This window comes from Mustela lutreola, chromosome 3 (genome assembly GCF_030435805.1).
Source record: "Mustela lutreola isolate mMusLut2 chromosome 3, mMusLut2.pri, whole genome shotgun sequence".
NCBI classification, from domain to species: domain Eukaryota; kingdom Metazoa; phylum Chordata; class Mammalia; order Carnivora; family Mustelidae; genus Mustela; species Mustela lutreola.
The window spans coordinates 172,035,688-172,054,799 of NC_081292.1; the positions used below are offsets into that span (position 1 = coordinate 172,035,688).

General features: G+C 42.8%; 1 long non-coding RNA gene across 7 annotated transcripts; it reads left to right on the forward strand.

The window, feature by feature from the left end:
* Positions 1-515: 515 nt before the first annotated feature.
* Positions 516-14,771, forward strand: LOC131827341 (uncharacterized). 7 transcript variants are annotated; one of them, XR_009351986.1, is made up of 6 exons: positions 516-817; positions 7,422-7,545; positions 7,754-7,850; positions 8,552-8,646; positions 10,772-10,937; positions 12,083-14,771. It is a non-coding gene; the product is annotated as an uncharacterized LOC131827341 (long non-coding RNA). The 7 variants fall into 7 exon arrangements; XR_009351981.1 differs by lacking the exon at positions 8,552-8,646; XR_009351985.1 differs by lacking the exon at positions 8,552-8,646 and having other exon boundaries at positions 12,086-14,771.
* Positions 14,772-19,112: the final 4,341 nt, after the last annotated feature.

Consider the following 19,112-nt stretch of genomic DNA (forward strand, 5'->3'; position numbering starts at 1 on the left):
TCTACTGCCGGGTCCTGGTCTCTGCTCTGGCCCGCGTTAGAAGGCCCGTGCCTCCCTCGAGGCTGAAAATGAGAGGAATCCCACTCGCCCCACTGAGCGGGGGGCGGCCCAACCGACGCGAATGCCGGGAACCTATTTAGCCTCACTCACGAGCCCGCGATGAGCGGCTGCTTTTATGACTGTTATTCACTTTCTCCCGGCCCACCAACAAAGGTGTGCCGACACAAGTGGCCGCCCGACAAGTTCCCTAAGTTATGGGAGGGAGCTGCACCTGCCCACCGCCAACCCAGGCCAAACTCCGTACGCGGCGCGAAAAACCAGACAAGTCGACTAAAATGTCCGCCCTGGGCGCAGGCGTAGCACTGGCGGTCCTGGCTCGAGGCCCCGCCCCCAAGCTCGCGCTGGTCCGCTTCCTTCCTTGGGTTTGAAGCTCGGGATTGGCCCAGAGGCGTTTCGGGCTCTGATTGGTCGAAGTGGAGTCACGAAGGCTCCGGCTCCTTCCGGAGTGTGTGTGTCCAACTGGCCTCAATCGCCCGTCGCGGTTGGGAGGGCGCTCTGGACGCGTTGGCGCCAGCGGGCTGCTGCGGGCAGCACTGGGATTGTTAGGGCCAGTCTGCTCTGTGTGGGCGGGGCCGTACACCCGCGGCCCCCTCTCCAGGCGGGACGAGTCTGTGCCAACGGGTTACTTTGAGAAGTGGCGGTTCTAGGTTCTGGTGTGAGACTCCTTATGTGGGCAGTGTATTTGGATGGCTCAGAAATGGGCGCCGCTCCACTTAACCCCGAGTTCTCTGTCTGGAAAGGTGAAGACACTTGAACTGTAGGTAGTGATCCTTTACGCGTGAGGGGGTTTTATTTTGGCTCTATGTGCTTTCCTTTGAACCGCTGGTAGTGGAATCAATTTTTTAAAAATCTCGAAATTATTTGAAAACGCGTGTTGAAGGGAACAGAATGAGAGGGAAAGGAAGTCTTGGAAGCTTGCCTAATACCTGGAGGATTTCTAGACCGTGGCAAAAGGCAAGGTATGGGGCATCTGACCTACAAATAGATGCCAAAAATAGTATTTTTCTATGCATTTTGATATTCACTAGTGTGAGTAAAAGATTCCAAATGAAAGTAACTTTAGGGTGAGGTTTGCCATGTTTATGACAAATAGAAACTTATTCCAGATACTAGAGGAAATACACGCATAGCGTGGAATGTTGAAGGCCCTGTGATGACCCCAATGTGGTGTTCACTTTAAGCAGGGAAAAGGTCCAGGTGAAGTGAAGAAAATGAGTCTTTTCCCAAAGGAGATAAAGGTGGGGAAGGTGAGACCGTGTAAGAGGACAGTGACTGTAGAGATGAGGTAATTGTGTATATTCAGTGTGGAACAGAATGACTTACTAATGTCAATAACCATAATCCAGAGTAAAACAGCCTTGTTTAATCTGAAAAGTGGTATTGTGAACACTTTCTGACTTATTTTCACAAGTCCACCCTACCTAGACTCAATACCAAATTCTGACCCACTCATTTTTAGGGGGGGGGGGGAAATTACAGACCACTCCCATGAACATAGATGCAAAAATTCTGAACAGAATGGTGGCAAATTAAATACCAGTGTCAACTGAAAAGAAGAGTACATTGTGAGAAGTGAGATTTGTTTTGGGGGAATGCAGAAGTATTTTGTGTTTGAAAAGTGATATTGGTTGCCCAGAAGCACAGGTTTGGTAGAAAATCTCTTGATTCTTAAAATTGCTTCATTAAATTCCATTAGTTTGTGTGCCTGCCAGACATCTGTGTTTCCAGATTTATTTTTTGGATAAATATTTAGGTGCCTTGCCTACAATGTTCTCTGTTTCTGGTTGGGAGCCTCTGTGTGAGTATTTGAATATGGATAGGTTTAAGTTGACTCCTAAAAGAATTGAGGTGGATGAGTGGGTACACAGCCCATGGTAATAGGTGACAGAGAAGGGATTGTTAGGGCCAATTTAATGTCAAAACCTGTTTAACTATTAAATATTAAAGCCTGCTTAGCCAGAGCAACTCCATATTGCCTAGGTAGCCATATTGTTGTTTACATCCACGGACTTCATTCCGGGAATAAATGCTCCCGTAGTTCCTGGTATGGTTCCGGGTATCGATTCGGGGAGTAAACACCTTAGCGATAGAAGCCATGTACCTTGGGTCTGCGGTTATGCCCTATAAAACCAGCCTGTGAGTCGGGAGGGGGTCACTCTCTTCGGAGGCGGCCTTGATCGGTCAGTCTGACTTCTAAAGCTTGGTTTAGAATAAAGCTTCACATAACTTTCACTTTGTCTCAGCCTTGTTCCTTTGATAACGGAACTCAACGGGATTATACAGGGTTTTGCTGAATCCAAAGCCCCTACCCCTTCCTGATTCATTTTTTTTTGTACCCACCCCCCCGCGCACCCCCCCCCACCGCCCCCAAGCAACTTGTTTTGAAAGACAGGCAGCCACTTGCATAATGGAAACTTTATTCAACTGTATTCAGGCTAGTCGTTGTTTTAATCAATCAAAAGTAAATTATCCATACATACCTTTTGATTTTAATGTAAAACATGTCAAATGTGGGTGTGCTTGGGTAGTTCAGTTGGTTAAGTGTCTGCCTTCAGCTCAGGGCGTGATTCTGGGGTCCTGGGGTAGAGTGTCGAGTTGGAGGACTGCTTTGCTCTCTCTCGCTATCAAATAAATAAAAATCCTAAGGAAAAAAAATGCTAAATGTGTGTTTATTTATGAATATTTTGATGTGGGACTAAGGCCTTGTTTTTGACTTTGGATTCAATGTTGGAATAGTTTGTCTCCCAGTATAAAGTACTCCCTTAAGTGCAGCTTCTGTAATTTGAAGTTTGTTTCTTTTTTTCTTTTTAAGTTTTTATTTAGGTAGTCTCTGCATCCAATGTGGGGCTGAACTCACAACCCCAAGATCAAGAGTTGTATTCTTTTCCACCAGAGCCAGATAGGCACCCCAAAGTTTTGTTTCTTTAAAGCAAAGCAAAACCTTAAAAACTGCTAGTAAAGCAATTTCAATACTCCTACATTTTTACCATTTTTTCCCACTTTTTATGGTTGCTCACCCACACCTAATTTGACTACAGTGTGTGTGTGTGTGTTTTAAGATTTTTATTTATTTGACAGAGATCACAAGCAGGCAGAGAGACAGGCAGAGAGAGGGAAGCAGGCTCCCCGCTGAGCAGAGAGTCCAATGTAGGCTTGATCCCAGGACCCTGAGACCATGACCTGAGCTGAAGGCGGAGGCTTAACACACTTAAGTTTCATCAAATAGGTCTGAAGCATTCAATGTTGTTTTCAGAGATTCAGTAACTTACTTTTTGCATTGATTTGATTGGTTCATATGATTTTATTATGTAATCGAAACTGCAAATACGACAGTCAAATATGGGTTTGGAACAAACACAATTGATGCTTATTGGGGATGTACGTTAGCTTATGACAACAGACATGACCAGGTGTTCTGTGAGTACCATAGAGGAATCTGCTTGGCATTTTGTGGACCTCAAGTTAGTAAGTCCTGTTTTAATGGAGACTGTCATTTAATCTAGCCATAGATCTAGGTTCGTATGATTTGGTTAAGTAGACATAGTTAGACACAGTTAAGAACATCTATTGTATTGTGATGTTCACTATACACTGCATTAGCTTATGTAGCAATAAGCCAGAAGATTCTTGGTGAATGCAACTTTTACTTTGGAACCCAGACTCTTATTCTTTGAAGAAAACAGGAGTAGTCACATTATATCCTCCTTAGGCTGATATGCATGTGATGTGGTTCTGGACTGTTCACAGTGGTCACCCTTGGTCATTCCCTTTAAAAGTGTGATTGATTGATTTTTTAAAAAGATTTTATTTATTTGTCAGAGAGAGCATAAGCAGGGGGAGCTGCAGCCAGAGGAAGAACCAGGTTCCTTGCTGACCAAGGAGTCCAAAGCAGGACTTGATCCCAGGACCCTGAGATCATGACCTGAGCCAAAGGCAGACGCTGAATGGACTGAGCCCATCAGGCATCCCTAAAGTGTGATTCCTATAATGGTTTTCTCTGATCAGTGCAGCATATAGAAGTATGCTCACAGTTAGATGAACTTTTAGGTTATTCAGACCCCAAAGTTGGCTCATCAAAATTATTTTGTTAAAACCCTCATCTCTTTGGATGCCTGGCTGTCTCAGTTGGAAAAGCATGCTACTCTTTTTTTTTTTTTTTAAGATTTTATTTATTTACTTGACAGAGAGAGATCACAAGTAGCTAGAGAGGCAGACAGAGAGCAGGGGAAGCAGGCTCCCCACCTAGCAGAGAGCCTAATATGGGGCTTGATCCCAGGACCCTGAAGCGATGACCTGAGCTGAAGGCAGATGCTTAACACACTGAGCCACCCAGGTGCCCCAGATTAGGGCCTACTCTAACGATCCCATTTTAACTTACTTACTTCTTTAAATGCCTGTCTCCAAGTACAGTAACATTCTTAGATACTGTGGATTAAGACTTTGACATACGGATTTTAGTGGGATATAGTTCAGCTCATAACACCAGTTATGACATTGTGCCTAGTTAACACTGGCAAGGTGAAGACATTTGTTTTATGTATTACCCATAGTTCTTAATTTTGTCCTTCTGTGTATGGTGAGAAATCACTCAATGTTTTGCTCAAATTTTAGTCTTTTAAAAAAAAGAGATTGATTTATTTGAGAGAGAGAGAGTGCATGTGCTTGCACGTGAGTGTGAGGGAAGGGGCAGACGGAGAGAGAGAAAAACTCAAGCAGATTCCATGCTGAGTTTAGAGTCCAATGCGAGGTTTGATCTCATAATCCTGAGATCATGACCTCAGTCAAAACCAAGAGTCGGGTGCTTAACTGACTGCAACCCAGGCACCCCTAACATTTTAATCTTTAGTTTTATAGAACCATACCCAGTTATCAGTAGCTGTGGGTTGGAATTGATGGTACAATTAGGAAGCACGAGGCCCAATCTTCAAGGATTGGCTCTCACTCCTCTGTACGTTCCAGGTGCCTATTGTGGGGGGCTGTTCACTTTGTGTTTATTTGCATGTGAAGAGTTGGCACTCTAGGGGTGCCTGGCTGGCCAGTTGGTGGAGTGCCTGACTCTTGATCTCAGGGTTGTGATTTCAATCCCCATGTAGGTGTAGAGATTACTTAAAAATAAAATCTTAAAAACAAAAGCAAACAAACAGAAAAACAAAACAAAGAGTTGGCACTCTAGTGGCATGTGGAACCACCCAAACAGTAGTTGACTTGGTATATTTTCCTAGGCCAGTAGTTTGGAAACTCCTAGAAACCTAGTTCCTTCCCTCTTAAAGATTTGATAGCTCTAAGTGTAGTGTAGGATTTTTTTTTTCTTTTCCTGTTTCTTTAGACAAGCTTGCCAGGTGGTGCTGGGAGCTCTGTAACTACACGCTGAGAAACTCGTCTCCGAGAGCTCAGCGTAGATGCTGACACAAGTGCGTGACCAAATCGTGTCCTTGCTGACCATAAAGCATGGTGGTAACCTCATGGGCTCAGGCATTGTGTAGGTACGATATTTGGGACACAGTAAAAGCCCAAGTGGAAAACAAGGGGATTTTTTTAATTGCAATTTGGCATTACACAATGCCAGAATTTCAGTGGAATTTTCTTTTAGTGTCATTGTTTCTTAACTGTTTGAGTTCTTTTTTTTTCCTCTCTTTTTTAAAAATTTACCTTCTTATATGGCTGCTGGTGGCAAATATAGGTCCTGTATCACTTCTGCTTTTTTGCCCAGTTGCATTTTCTCTTTGTCACTTCTTTTGTATCAGAAGAGTATTTCCTGGGTGTGAGCATATTTTATGGTACTCAGACCGTCTTGGTAAAAACAAAAAGATAATAATAGTAAACATTCATTGAGCACTCATTGTACTGGGCATTGTTCTTCGTTCCTTATTTAGATGAATTCATGGAATCTGTTAAGACAGCCCTCGGGTAATTATTTATTTTTTTTTAAGATTTTATTTATTTATTTGACAGAGATCACAAGTAGGCAGAGAGGCAGGCAGAGAGAGAGAGGAGGAAGCAGGCTCCCCACAGAGCAGAGAGCCCGATGTGGGGCTGGATCCCAGGACCCTGGGATCATGACCTGAGCTGAAGGCAGAGGCTTTAACCCACTGAGCCACCCAGGCACCCCCTCAGTGGTAATTATTGACATTATCCCCATTTCACGAAGGAGAATATTTAGGCACAGAGAAGTTAAGTGATGTGCACAGTTAGAAAATGGCAGAGCTGATTTGAGCCCAGCACTTTGGGCTCAGAGCCTCTGCCACAGCTTTTGTCAGTTGTGTTACTTTTGTGTTAACTGTATTTTATAATATTGTTGCAATTTCAGTAAATAAGATTTCCATTGGCATTAAAAAGTCTTCTAATCGCGCTTGGGTTTTGCTAACACATTCTTCATTAGGAGTGGTATTTTTGTTCCAATTCACACATGCAGATGGCTCTTTCTTCAAACAAAAATTCCAAACCTTATAATTTTAAGCTTCATTTTTTTAAAAAGATTTTATTTATTTATTTGACAGAGAAAAATCACAGGTAGGCAGAGAGAGAGAGAGAAGCAGGCTCCCTGCTGAGCGAAGAGCCCGATGTGGGGCTCGATCCCAGGACCCTAATATCACGACCCGAGCTGAAGGCAGCGGCTTAACCCACTGAGGCACCCAGGCGCCCCTTAAGCTTCATTTTCTATAGCTTTTAGTTAAATTCAGTCAGTTGCTGAACAGAAAAATGATAAAGATTTCAGTAGGTGAATTTGCACTGACTCTTAGTCCTTGCTCTAGAACAGGGTTTCTCGATTTTGGTGCTATTGACACCAAATAATTCTTCCTTGTGGGGGACTGTCAAGTGGATTGTTGTGGGGGACCATCAAGTGGATTGTGGCTACGTTACAGCAGGCCTGGATTCTACCCATGTCATTCTAGAAGCACTCTCCAGCCCTTCTCAGACTTGCTCAGGAGTGAGAACCACTCCTCTTTGGTTACTTTATGGCATTTGTGTTGCTAGTTGCTGGAGCCTTGTTTTTTGTTTTTTGTTTTTTTTTAATTAATTAATTAATTAATTAATTTTAAAGAAATATTTTATTTATTTATTTGACAGTGAGAGATCACAAGTAGGCAGAGAGGCGGGCAGAGAGAGAGGAAGGGAAGCAGGCTACCTGCTGAGCAGAAAGCCCGATGCGGGGCTTGATCCCAGGACCCTGAGATCATGACCTGAACGCAGCGGCTTAACCCACTGAGCCACCCAGGCGCCCCTGGAGCCTTGGTTTTAAATTGTGAATGACTCACCATTGATTTCCACTTTCACATCTAGTAAGACTAGCCAACCTGAAGTCATGTGCTTTTTGATCTTACCTACGAGTTTTTTTTTCCTTTTCTTTTACATCTCTGTAGGAAGTTCGGTTATGTGAATTTTAAATTTGCTGATGACCAGGGAAGATCCTTGAGACTTAGTGAGACAAACATCCTTGGGTATGAAATTAAATTGAGAAAACTGAAAAGAAAGGATGCAAGAAAGGTACGCAAACAAGTTAATTTGTTGATAGATACCTGTATGTCTAGCCAACTTTGGGTCAGGAATGAGTCTCGGATTCTAACTCTGTGCAAGTAGTCTGTTGCCATTGGGTCACCTCTTTGCACAGCGCAAACTTTGCGTACATTACTCTTGCCCTCTGTGCTCAAGCTGCATGGCTCACCTCCCCTGTCATAATGTTTTTTGTCTCCAGGACTCATTCCCAGGCCACCTGCAGCCCATCCATAGAATCTCAGTTTAAGGATCACTTCCCCAGGATCAGAAAAAGTTTCCCTTACTTCCAGACTAGGGTAAGTCATTTTGGGGTGGGGGAAGGGTGCTTGGGGGAACTTTTTTTTTTTTTTTTTTTTTTTTGAGAGAGAGAGAGTGTGTGTGTGAGCATGGAGGGGCAGAGGGAGAAGGAGAGAAAGAATCTTTAAATAGGTTCCACACTGAGCGTGGAGCCCAACATGGGGCTCAGTCCCACAACTCTAAGATCAGGACCTGAGCTGAAATAAAGAGTTGGATGCTTAATTGACTGAACGACCCAGGTGCCCCTCTTCTTCTTCTTTTTAACTTTATTTATTTATTTTAAGTAATCTCTCCACCCACCATGGGGCTCAAACTCACAACTCGGAGATCAAGAGTCTCATGTTCATGTATGTGAGCCAGCCAGGTGCCCCTAGTTTGAGTCTTTACTGGGTGTTCTCCTTTCCCTTTTTTCTTTTCCTTCTTGGCACTCACCAGAATTTGTAATTATATGGCTATTTGCTTAATAGCCTTTCCCCCCAACAAGACCACTTTCCTGAGAGTAGAGGCCAAGTCTGTATTTTGGTAGAGCATGTAGCACGGGCCCTCGCCCAGATGTATGTTCAAAGATTTGTTAAATGAAGGAATATGTATTGCTTTTGACACCTTCAACTCCTGGAGAAGTATTTTTTCTCCTTTAGAGAACTTTAGATACTTCATTAGATCTGAACTTGGACTAAAAATACTCTTTTGTGTTATGTAGATCAGAATGTCAAAACACTTTTCAAGAACCTGCCTGACAAAGTCACTCAACATGAGTTAAAAGACGTGTTTAAGGATGGCTTTCAAGTCAGCTTGGTGAGCAAGGGTGGGACGAGTAAAAGTGTGTTTTGTACCTATATTGAAAAAGAATATATTTCTACTGGATTCAGACATAACAGAATTTCATTACATTCTCCTTAACTGCTTAAGGAAAGAAAAGAAAAGACAAGACAAGACAAGACAAGAACCAACAACAGAGGGAAAATAGTGGCAAATTATAAACAAATAGGTCACAGAAAAGGAATTTTATTTTGAACATAAGAAAAGATATTTATCTTCACTCATACTAAAAGAATTATAAATTAAAATGCAATTTTAATTAATTTATTTGGATGTAACATTTTACCTATTAGATATTAACAATCAAAAAGTTATTCCACAGTATCAAAGAGGGTTGGAGAAACTGGCATGCTTGGACATTGTTGCTGGAAAGGAAATTGCTGAAATCTCTGTGGAGATGAGTTAGTATCTATCAGTTGTGTTGCTTGTACCATTTTATGGGGCAGTTCCAATCCTCAGAATTTATCCCACAGATAGACAAGTGTGACATAATATATTACAGAGTTGGCTGATGCAAAATTAGAATTAGCCTGAATATCTATCAATAGAAAACTGGCTAAAATTTTCTGGAAGCTCCAAAAGATATTATACCATGTAGTTGTAAAAAGAAGTGAGATATCACTTTGTGTACTGATGAGAAATAAACTCCAATATAAAGGCAAAATATAGAACAGTATGTATATGATATTCTCTTTTTTATGTAAAAACAATGGAGGACAAACCTACACAAAAATGAACTCAAAATAGATCAAAGACCTAAATGTAGGAGCTGAAACAAAACTATGGTGAAAACACAGGAATAAATCCTTGTGATCTTAGGTTAGGGTATCACGCAGGCAATAAAAGATTGACAAGTTGGGCTTTATCAAAATTAAAAACACGGTACTTCAAAGGACACTATACAAAAATCAAAACGACTCTGCAGACTGGGAAAAAATATGGCAAATTGTGTATTCGATGAGAGCCTTGGATTCGGAATATGTGAATAAATCTCACAGCTAAGTCATAAGACTACCCAATTGAAAAATGGGCGAAAAACTTGCATGGGCATTGCTCCAAACAAAGTATATGAATGGCCAATAAGAACATGAAAAGATGCTTCAGGAGTTGGCAAGGAAATGCAAGTCAAAACCATGATGTGATTCCCACTTCCCACCCATCAGAGTGGCTGATGATGAGAGAGGCAGACAATAGCATGTGTTGGCAAGGCGAAGGGGACATTGGAACCCACATTCGTTGCCAGTGGGAACGTAAAACAAAATAGTGCAGTTTCTGGGGAAAATGGTTCAGCAGTTTCTCAAAATGTTAAACAGAGATTCACCTTATGATGCGACAATTCTACTACTCGGTGTGAACGTAATGAAAACCTATAGCCACTCACTTCTACACATGTTCAGATCACCTTCATTCGTAAAAAAGTGGAAACATTCCAAAAAGTGGAATCAACCCCAAATGTCCACCAACTGATGAATGGATAAATAAAATGTGTCATTTCCACATAAGGTGACATTATCCTGCCATAAAAAGGAATGACGTACTGACACATGCTACATCTTGGATGAGTCTGGAAAACATCAGGCCAAGTGAAAGAAGGCAGGCACAAAGGATTGCATATTCATGTGATCCCATTTATCCGAAATGTCCAGAATGGGCAAGTAGCATGGTAGTTGGGCCAGGCCATGGGAATGAGTTGGAGGGAATGAGGAGGGACTGCTGATGGATACTTTGGGAGAGGATAAAAATATTCTAAAATTAGATCGTGGTGATGATTATAGAATTCTGTAAACATACTAGAAATCATTATATACTTTGTTTTTATTTTGTTTAAAGTTTTCATTTTTAATTAATTGCTACACCCAGTGTGGGACTTGAATTCGCAACCCCGAGATCAAGAGTTACATGCTCCACTGACTGAGCCAGCCAGGCGTCCCTTACTGTACATGTTAACTAGATGCATTTTATGATATGTAAATTACATCTCAGGCAAGCTTTGAAAGGTAGAGTGTGTATGTGTGTACATTTATATGTATGGCATGTTGCCTGTAAGGATAGAAATTGGGCAGAAGGCACACTTTACCGTATTCTTTTCTCCCTTTTGCAGTTTGAATCCTGCATGTGTGTCACTAATTCAGAAGATGAAAGGACTAAATATTGACTCTTCGTTCATCTCTCCCCCACACCATCTCCACAACTGCAGGATTGCATATGTTGATTTCAAGTCACAGGCTGATGCAGAAAGAGCGTTGGACTAGAAACAAGGAGCAGAGGTCAGTGGGCTTGCCATAGTTCTGGGCCACGCTGGAGAGAAAAGCCAAGGCCAAGAAGGGAGGGGGGAGATGCACAGCACATAGAGAAGTAAGGGATGTTAACGTGCTGTAGACTGAGGCTTGCCAGGGTTTTCAGCAGGGTCCCCCAGAGAGGGGCTTGCAGGGGGAGAGGGACACTTCCATACAATGTCTCCCTGTATAAAAAATGTGTAAGTCATCCTCCTATCAAGCAAATGAGAAGTGTCCTAGTTAACTGTAACCACAAAATCTGCAAAAACATGGCACTTTGAGGTCCATCAGCTTAGCTCCCCTTCTTGGGTACCCTCCATGATTCTGTTTGGACAGGTTCTTAAACCTATGGTTTCAGAATTCGAGATTTAATTCTCTTCAAGTGGAGTTTTTGTCTGCTTTAAACCAGAGATCCCAAACCAGTGTCCCTAAGCTGCCTAATTTGATGGGTAGATGTGGTATATATAATATTTTCAGGAAAAAAAATTAATTTATTATGTATCATGAAATTTCACATTGGTAGTATCCCTCATCTGCCCAACCTGATGGGTAGATGTCGTAGCTTATCTAGTATTTACAGGAAAAAAATCCAATCTATTACTAATATTTTTTTTTTTAATTTTTTATTTATTTATTTGTAAGAGAGAGAGTGAGAGCGAGCACAGGCAGACAGAGTGGCAGGCAGAGTCAGAGGGAGAAGCAGGCTCCCTGCGGAGCAAGGAGCCCGATGTGGGACTCGATCCCAGGACGCTGGGATCATGACCTGAGCCGAAGGCAGCTGCTTAACCAACTGAGCCACCCAGGCGTCCCTATTACTAATATTTTTAAGAATCAAGGACTTTCACGTAGAAATTTGGATCTCCAGCTTCTTTTGCTGGGGCCTCAAAATCGATGGCCTGGGGCTGTGTTCCTGCATGTCTGCAGTCATCTGCACAAGGACAATCAGAGATTTCTTCTTAGTCGTGCCCTACAGTCCCCAAGCCCCCACAATTTACTCAGTTCTCCCCTACTTCAAAGGAGTGAACTGCACACTTTTGCTTTGCAAAAATAGAGTCTGTATGTTTCTCTTGCAAAGTAGTACTTTTCTCTCTGTAAAGGTGACATTTTAATATTTCTTATGTGTTTGTGTTTTCCAGTAGTGGGAAAACAAAAGCTAGAACAAGAAAGTCACGCGTTTCAAGAAAAATAGGAGCGAGCTTATTTCTTTGTGGAGATCAAGAACGTTCCTACGTGTTTAATAAGCAAAGTGTGCCTGTGTCGATGGAATTGAACCTCAGATGCCATTATGAAACAATCCACAGTAGGAACCATGATGGATACACTCCAAAGATGCGTGATAGGGGCGCCTGGGTGGCTCAGTGAGTTAAAGCCTCTGCCTTCGGCTCAGGTCATGGTCCCAGGGTCCTGGGATCAAGCCCCGCATCAGGCTCTCTGCTCAGCGGGGAGCCTGCTTCCTCCTCTCTCTCTGCCTGCCTCTCTGCCTACATGTGATCTCTGTCTGTCAAATTAAAAAAAAAAAAAAAAAAAAAGATGTGTGATTAAAAAACTTGAACTGAAAAAAAGACTGAAATTTCAACACGACTTACTTTGAAAGTTAATAAAATAAACGCCCCCGCTAGGAAATGCAGTTATGTGTTAAGTAAGAAAATTGCCTGGGCATCGAAACCTTTTACAGATGGTCTAAGTTGTTTTTTTTTTTTTAAGATTTTTTTTTTTAAATTTGACAGAGATCACAAGTTGGCAGAGGGGGGTGGGGTGGGAAGTAGGCTCCCTGCTGAACAGAGAGCCTGATGCAGGGCTCGATCCCAGGACCCTGACATCATGACCTGAGTCAAAGGCAGAGGCTTAACCCACTGAGCCACCCAGGCGCCCCCAGATGGTAAGTTTATAAAGGAATGTCTGTTGAGTGCAGCAGAACAGAGACAAGCATTTGCCAGTCTAAGACGAAGTGGTAATACTGTTAAGCAGCATGTTGACAGGCTCATGAAAGGGCCAATGGAAATAATGCCCCCCCAGCTGGCTATATTTATTTGTGCTGTTGATGACGCTTTCGATGGGACGGGAGAACTTTTGGACATGGATCCCATGACAGGGACCATGTCAGGAAATGACTGACTTGTCTATATTGAGGAAAGTCTTACAAAATTTAATGTAGCCTGGTCACAGTTAGTAAGCATTGGCACAGATGTCAATTTGGCATCAGTCGGTGTTGAGCAACTTGTTATGAAACTTAAAGCTAAAGTGTCCAGGCTTTGCAAAGACACAGAACTGAAGTCCATGCATGGCCTCATTCTCCCCCAGTCGCTTTGTGCTAAAAAGTTAAAAATGGATCACGTCATGGACATAGTGATTCACACCATAACCTAGATCCATTCCCATGGCTCAGACCACGGAAAGTTCAGTGCTTTGTTCAATGACTTATATGCACAGTATGGAAACCTGTCGTTCTCCATGGGACATAAGTGGCTGAGTCATGGCATGGTGCTCAGGTGGTTTTTCGAACTGTTGGAAGAAATTGATTTTTTCATGTCTTCTGAAGGAGTCTTGGTTCCTCAGCTCACCAGCAAAGACTGGGTCAAAGGCTTAGTCTTTTTGGTTGACATTATGACTTACCTAAACATGTTGGAGATTTCCTGCTAAGGCACTCACAAGTTGTTACACAGATGTACGATTCAGTTCGCTCCTTCCTGATGAAACTGTGTTTTTGGGAAGCTCATTTAGCAAGGAACAAGCTGGCCCACTTCCCTACACTGAAATTAGTTTCTGAAAATGAAAAAGATGGCCTGAACTGTATTTACCAAATTAGGGAGTTGAGACTGGATTCCAGGAACGGTTCTCTGATTTCAAACTTTATGAAAACCAGCTGACATCGTACAGCTCACCTTTCTCAATCAACATTAATAACATGAAAGAAGAGCTGCAAATGGAAGTTCTTTTTTTTTTTTTTTTAAAGATTTTATTTATTTATTTGACACAGAGAGATACAGTGAGAGAGGGAACACAAGCAAGGGGAGTGGGAGAGGGAGAAGCAGGCTCCCTGCAGGGAGCCCGAGGCAGGGCTTGATGTGGAGCTTGATTCGGGGCTCGATCTCAGGACCCAGGGATCATGACCCAAGCCGAAGGCCAACACTTAACTACTGAGCCACCCACAGGCCCCCAATGGAAATTCTTGAATTGTAGGGCAAAACACGACTGAGGACGAAATATGATGGTGTTGGGATCCCAGAATTCTACACTTATCTTGGGAACGGTTACCCTAAATATAAAAACCACTATGCAAAGATTCTGTCCATGTTCAGAAGTACCTATGTTTGTTATCAGCTCTTTTCTGTCATGAAACAGCATAAAACTAAAACTAAATATTGCTCCTGGTTAAAGGACTCGGAGGTGAATTCCCTGCTACATGTCACTGTGCAAGATTCCCAGCCTGACCTTGTTTGACACCTTGCTTGGGGCTTAAGAAGGGAATATCAGGTGTCATGTTTCAAATCTAAGGACAAAAAAATTAGGAAACTTTAAATATTATTTCTACTTCCAAATTACATGTGTTCAGCATCAAATTTAAGGTGCAATCTCTGGGATCCTGTTTGTTTGTTTGTTTTTAAAGATTTTATTTGAGAGAGAGAGTGAGAGCATGAGAGGGGGAAGGTCAGAGGGAGAAGTAGACTCCTCACAGAGCTGGGAGCCCGATATGGGACCCAATCTGGGACTCCGGGATCATGACCTGAGCCGAAGGCAGTGGCTTAACCAACTGAGCCACTCAGGTGCCCCTGGGATCCTGTGTTTGTATTTGTCAAATAGGAAATAAAGTTTGATAATACCTTGGCAGTTTCTTTTTCCTATACTTGGCCTTTCTAGCCCTTAGAGCCATTCAAGTAGATACACCTCTGCCCTAAAAGCAGCCACACCTTTCCTAAAGCCACTCATGAGCCAGGGATGTAAACCAGGGAGGCAGTCGGATGGATGGGATGTTGAGATGCCTCTCACAGCTCTGTCCCCAAGGATGGCAGACCTGTTACTCTGATCTTAGGACTCAGGCCAGGATAACGCCCCCCCATCCCCCCAACCACAGACAGCACGGGGTCAACATAGCCAGTGCTCACCCCTGGGCTTCTTTTTTGGTGTTTCCATTTTGGATTTACACATTTTGAAATTTCCACATTGGTGGTCAGCATTAGGACAAGTGTGGCTGGCCCCAAAGCCATTCTGCCTCCTGCAGGGGGGGATGGGTCACCCTGAGGGGATGCAGAAGGAGGCCCATAGCTACCATCAGAGTCTTAAAGAGCTCCGTGATCCGAAAGGTGTTTTTCCACTGTGAAACTGGGACATGACTCTCACTGTCACAGAAACTGTAGCTTAAAAAATCAGTCCGGTTATAAAAGTGATATATACTTATTGTAGCACATTTGGAAACTATACAGAAATAGGAAAATCTATAATCTCAATAACCAGAGGTTACTCTTATAAATATTTAGGTATATTTATTTCTTTCAATTTCTTATGAATTATTTTATATGGTCAAATGCATTAAGTCTGAATCATTTTGTAATCTGCTGCCCTCCTCCCTCCTCCCCCACTTAACAGTGAAATCCTGGGGGGCCTGGCTGGCACTGTCAAGTCGAGCAAGAAACTCTTCATCTCAGGGTTGTACGTTTGAGCCCCACGTTGGGTATAGAGATTACTTAAAAATAAAAAATAAAATCTTAAAAACAAAACCAGGGAAATCCTAAATACCTGTCTGTCTTCCAAGCTCGAGGTGAGTTTATTTGATTGCATCAGGTGTGTACTGATGGGCCTTTGCCCACCAGCATGAGTTCTCTTGGCATCATATAAGCCATAGGCTTGATGTCCAGGTGTGGGATCTCTTTTCTGTTCTGCCAGGTTCTGACAAGGCCAGAGTAAAACCCTGCTGTCCAGGGAAGGAGAGGAAGAGTACATTGATGACACTCAGCACAGCCTTTTTGGACAGAGGTTCTGAGACCATTAATGAGTGTGAAGAAGCCCCACGTTTTAGATCTGACCTTAATCTCTGCAGCATTTGATGCCACTGCCCACCCTTTCCCTCCCCTTGAAATCTCACTCCCATTTTCTCCTTCCTCTCTGAATTATTCTTTTCAGGCCCTCTCCTTCCTCTGTCCCTTAAATGTTGATTTTCCTTCAATGACTTTTTCTCCCTACTGCTTACCAGTCACTTTTAATCTTTTTGAGTTGAAGGGGACAGGGAAGTTCAGTCAGGGCTCTCAAAGCAGCAACTAAAATATACCAACCCTCTTCCAAGAATTATGCACATGTGTACCTACACCTGTGTTTTTATTACAGGTGTAATAGGGGAATCTCCAGCCCCGCACTGCCTTCCTCTTCTTTTTATTTTTTAAATTTCTTTTGTTATTTATTTATTTATTTAGAAAGATTTTATTTATTTGACAGACAGAGATCACAAGTAGGCAATGAGGCAGACAGAGAGAGGGGGAAGCAGGCTCCCCGCTGAGCAGAGAGCTGGATATGGGGCTCGATCCCAGGACCCTGAGATTATGACCTGAGCTGAAGGCAGAGGCTTTAGCCCACTGAGCCACTCAGGCGCCCCCCCCCTTTTTTTTTAAGTTTATTTATTTGAGAGAGAGAGAGTGAGCAGGCAGGAAGGGCAGAGGGAGGAGAGAGAATCTCAAGCAGACTCCATGCTGAGTGCAGAACCTGACACAGGGCTCGATCTCACAACCCCAAGATCATGACCTGAGCCGAAACCAAGAATCAGCTGCTCAACCAACTGAGCCATCCAGGTGCCCTAGCTCTTCCTTCTAAATGCCAACCTGGAAGCTGCTAGACCTCTCCACTGGGATGTCCCATAGGCCTTTCTCAATGTATGGTGTTGATGATTGAATTTATCCTTTCTCTCCCCAACTCCTAAATCAATTCACCCCTGGTTTTCTTTATTTTAGTGAATGATACCATCATCCACCCAGTTCCGGCTCAAGCAGAACCCTGACGGTCATCTTGGACTCCTTCTTCTTACTCATTTCCCATTTCTATTTAGTTGAAAAATCTTGTTGATTATACTACTTAACTAAGGTTTCAAATCTTCCCACTACTCTACAATCCCATTTGTAGTGAACACTCCTCTAACTGGGACCATCATCACCTCTTGCTTGAACTTCTACAAAAACCCCAAAATGGTCACCCTGCTTCTAGTGTCTCCATCTACGACTCTCTGCCTTCAAAGCATTCTCCACCCAATAGAGTGACCAAAAAATAGGGCAAAACTAAAATCTCAAACTAAAAGCTTAACATTCTCTGCTACTTACCTTCATCATTTCTTTTTTTTTTTTAAAGATTTAATTTATTTACTTGAGAGAGAGACAGTGAGAGAGAGCATGAACAAGGAGAAGGTCAGAGAGAGAAGCAGACTCCCCATGGAGCTGGGAGTCCGATGCAATCCCGGGACTCCAGGATCATGACCTGAGCCGAAGGCAGTCGTCCAACCAACTGAGCCACCCAGGAGTCCCGACCTTCATCATTTCTAATAAAACCCTAAGTCTTCTAACTCAACGACCAAAAAAAAAAAAAAAAAAAAAAAAACCCAATTTAAAAATGGGCAAGGGACTTGAATTGGCATTTCTCCAAAGACATACAAATGGCCAATACACACATGAAAAGATGCTCAGCATCACCGATCAATAGGGATATGCAAAAGAGATACCAACCACCTCACGCTCAGTAGGTGGCAACTATCACCCTTGTTCACAATAGCTAAAGCATGGACACAACCCAGGGATCTCCCCATGGATGAATGGTTAAGCTACATGTGGTATAAACATATGACAGAATATGATTCAGCCTTAAGAAAGAAGACAATTCTGACACATGCTAAAACATGCATGAACCTTGAGAACATTATCCTGATTGAAATAAGCCAGGCACAAAACAAACATACAGGATGTTCCACTTATATGAGATACTTAGCATAGTCAGAATCCCAGAAACAGAAAGTAGAATGTTGGTTGCCAGATCTGTGGGAGGGGGGATGTGAACTTCATGGTTGTTTCTTTCTTTTTTATTTTATTTTATTTTATTTATTTATTTGACAGACAGAGATCACAAGTAGGCAGAGAGGCAGGCAGGGAGAGAAGGGGAAGCAAGCTCCCCGCTGAGCAGAGAGCCCGACTTGGGGCTCGGTCCCAGGACCCTGGGATCATGACCTAAACCGAAGGCAGAGGCTTTAACCCACTGAGCCACCCAGGCACCCCTGTGAACTTCATGTTTAACGGGTATAGAGTTTTAGCTTTTCAAGATGAAAAGGGTTCTGGAGATCATTGGTGGTAGTAGTTGCCCACCATGATGAATATATTTCATACCATTGAATTATACACTTAAGAAATAATTAAGGTGGTCAATGTTGTTAGGTGTAGTTTACCCAGTTATGGAAAAAAAAAAAAAAAAACCACCAAACTCCTCACCTACCATGGGATCACAAAACCATATGTAATAGGAGGTTACCAGTCTCCCTGATCTCTTACCCACTTTGCCTGATACTTGCCTTCTTTCTGTGCCTTGAGTCCTTGGACAGAGCTGTTTCTGGAATATTCCTCTCCAAGTCTTCTGACCAGGCATGTCAGAGCTTCAGTGTTGCCTCCTCAGAGAAGCCTGTCCTGACCCACCTTAGAAGGACCACCTCCCCAGTCAACCTTTCTCTCTCCTCTTTTGTTTCCACTTACGTGATATCCTTACCCCAAAACGTTGTATCCTTCTGGGTGTATCACATCAGGAGGCATGTGATGGCCATTTGTCCCTTTCCTGGGGATATAACTTGGATCATTTGCTTAAGATGGTTTTGGTCAGGTTCCTTCACTGTAATATTACTTGTTTATTTATTTTTTTTTAAAGATTTTATTTATTTATTTGATAGAGAGAAATCACAAGTAGATGGAGAGGCAGGCAGAGAGAGAGAGAGAGAAGCAGGCTCCCTGCTGAGCAGAGAGCCCGATGCGGGACTCGATCCCAGGACCCTGAGATCATGACCTGAGCCGAAGGCAGCGGCTTAACCCACTGAGCCACCCAGGCGCCCAATATTACTTGTTTATAAGTTCTCTTGTGGAGAGATACTAAGAGACTCTCTAAATATCCTGTTCCTTATCCTACTTTTCCCTAGTAATTTTAGCATCTATTGCTGAT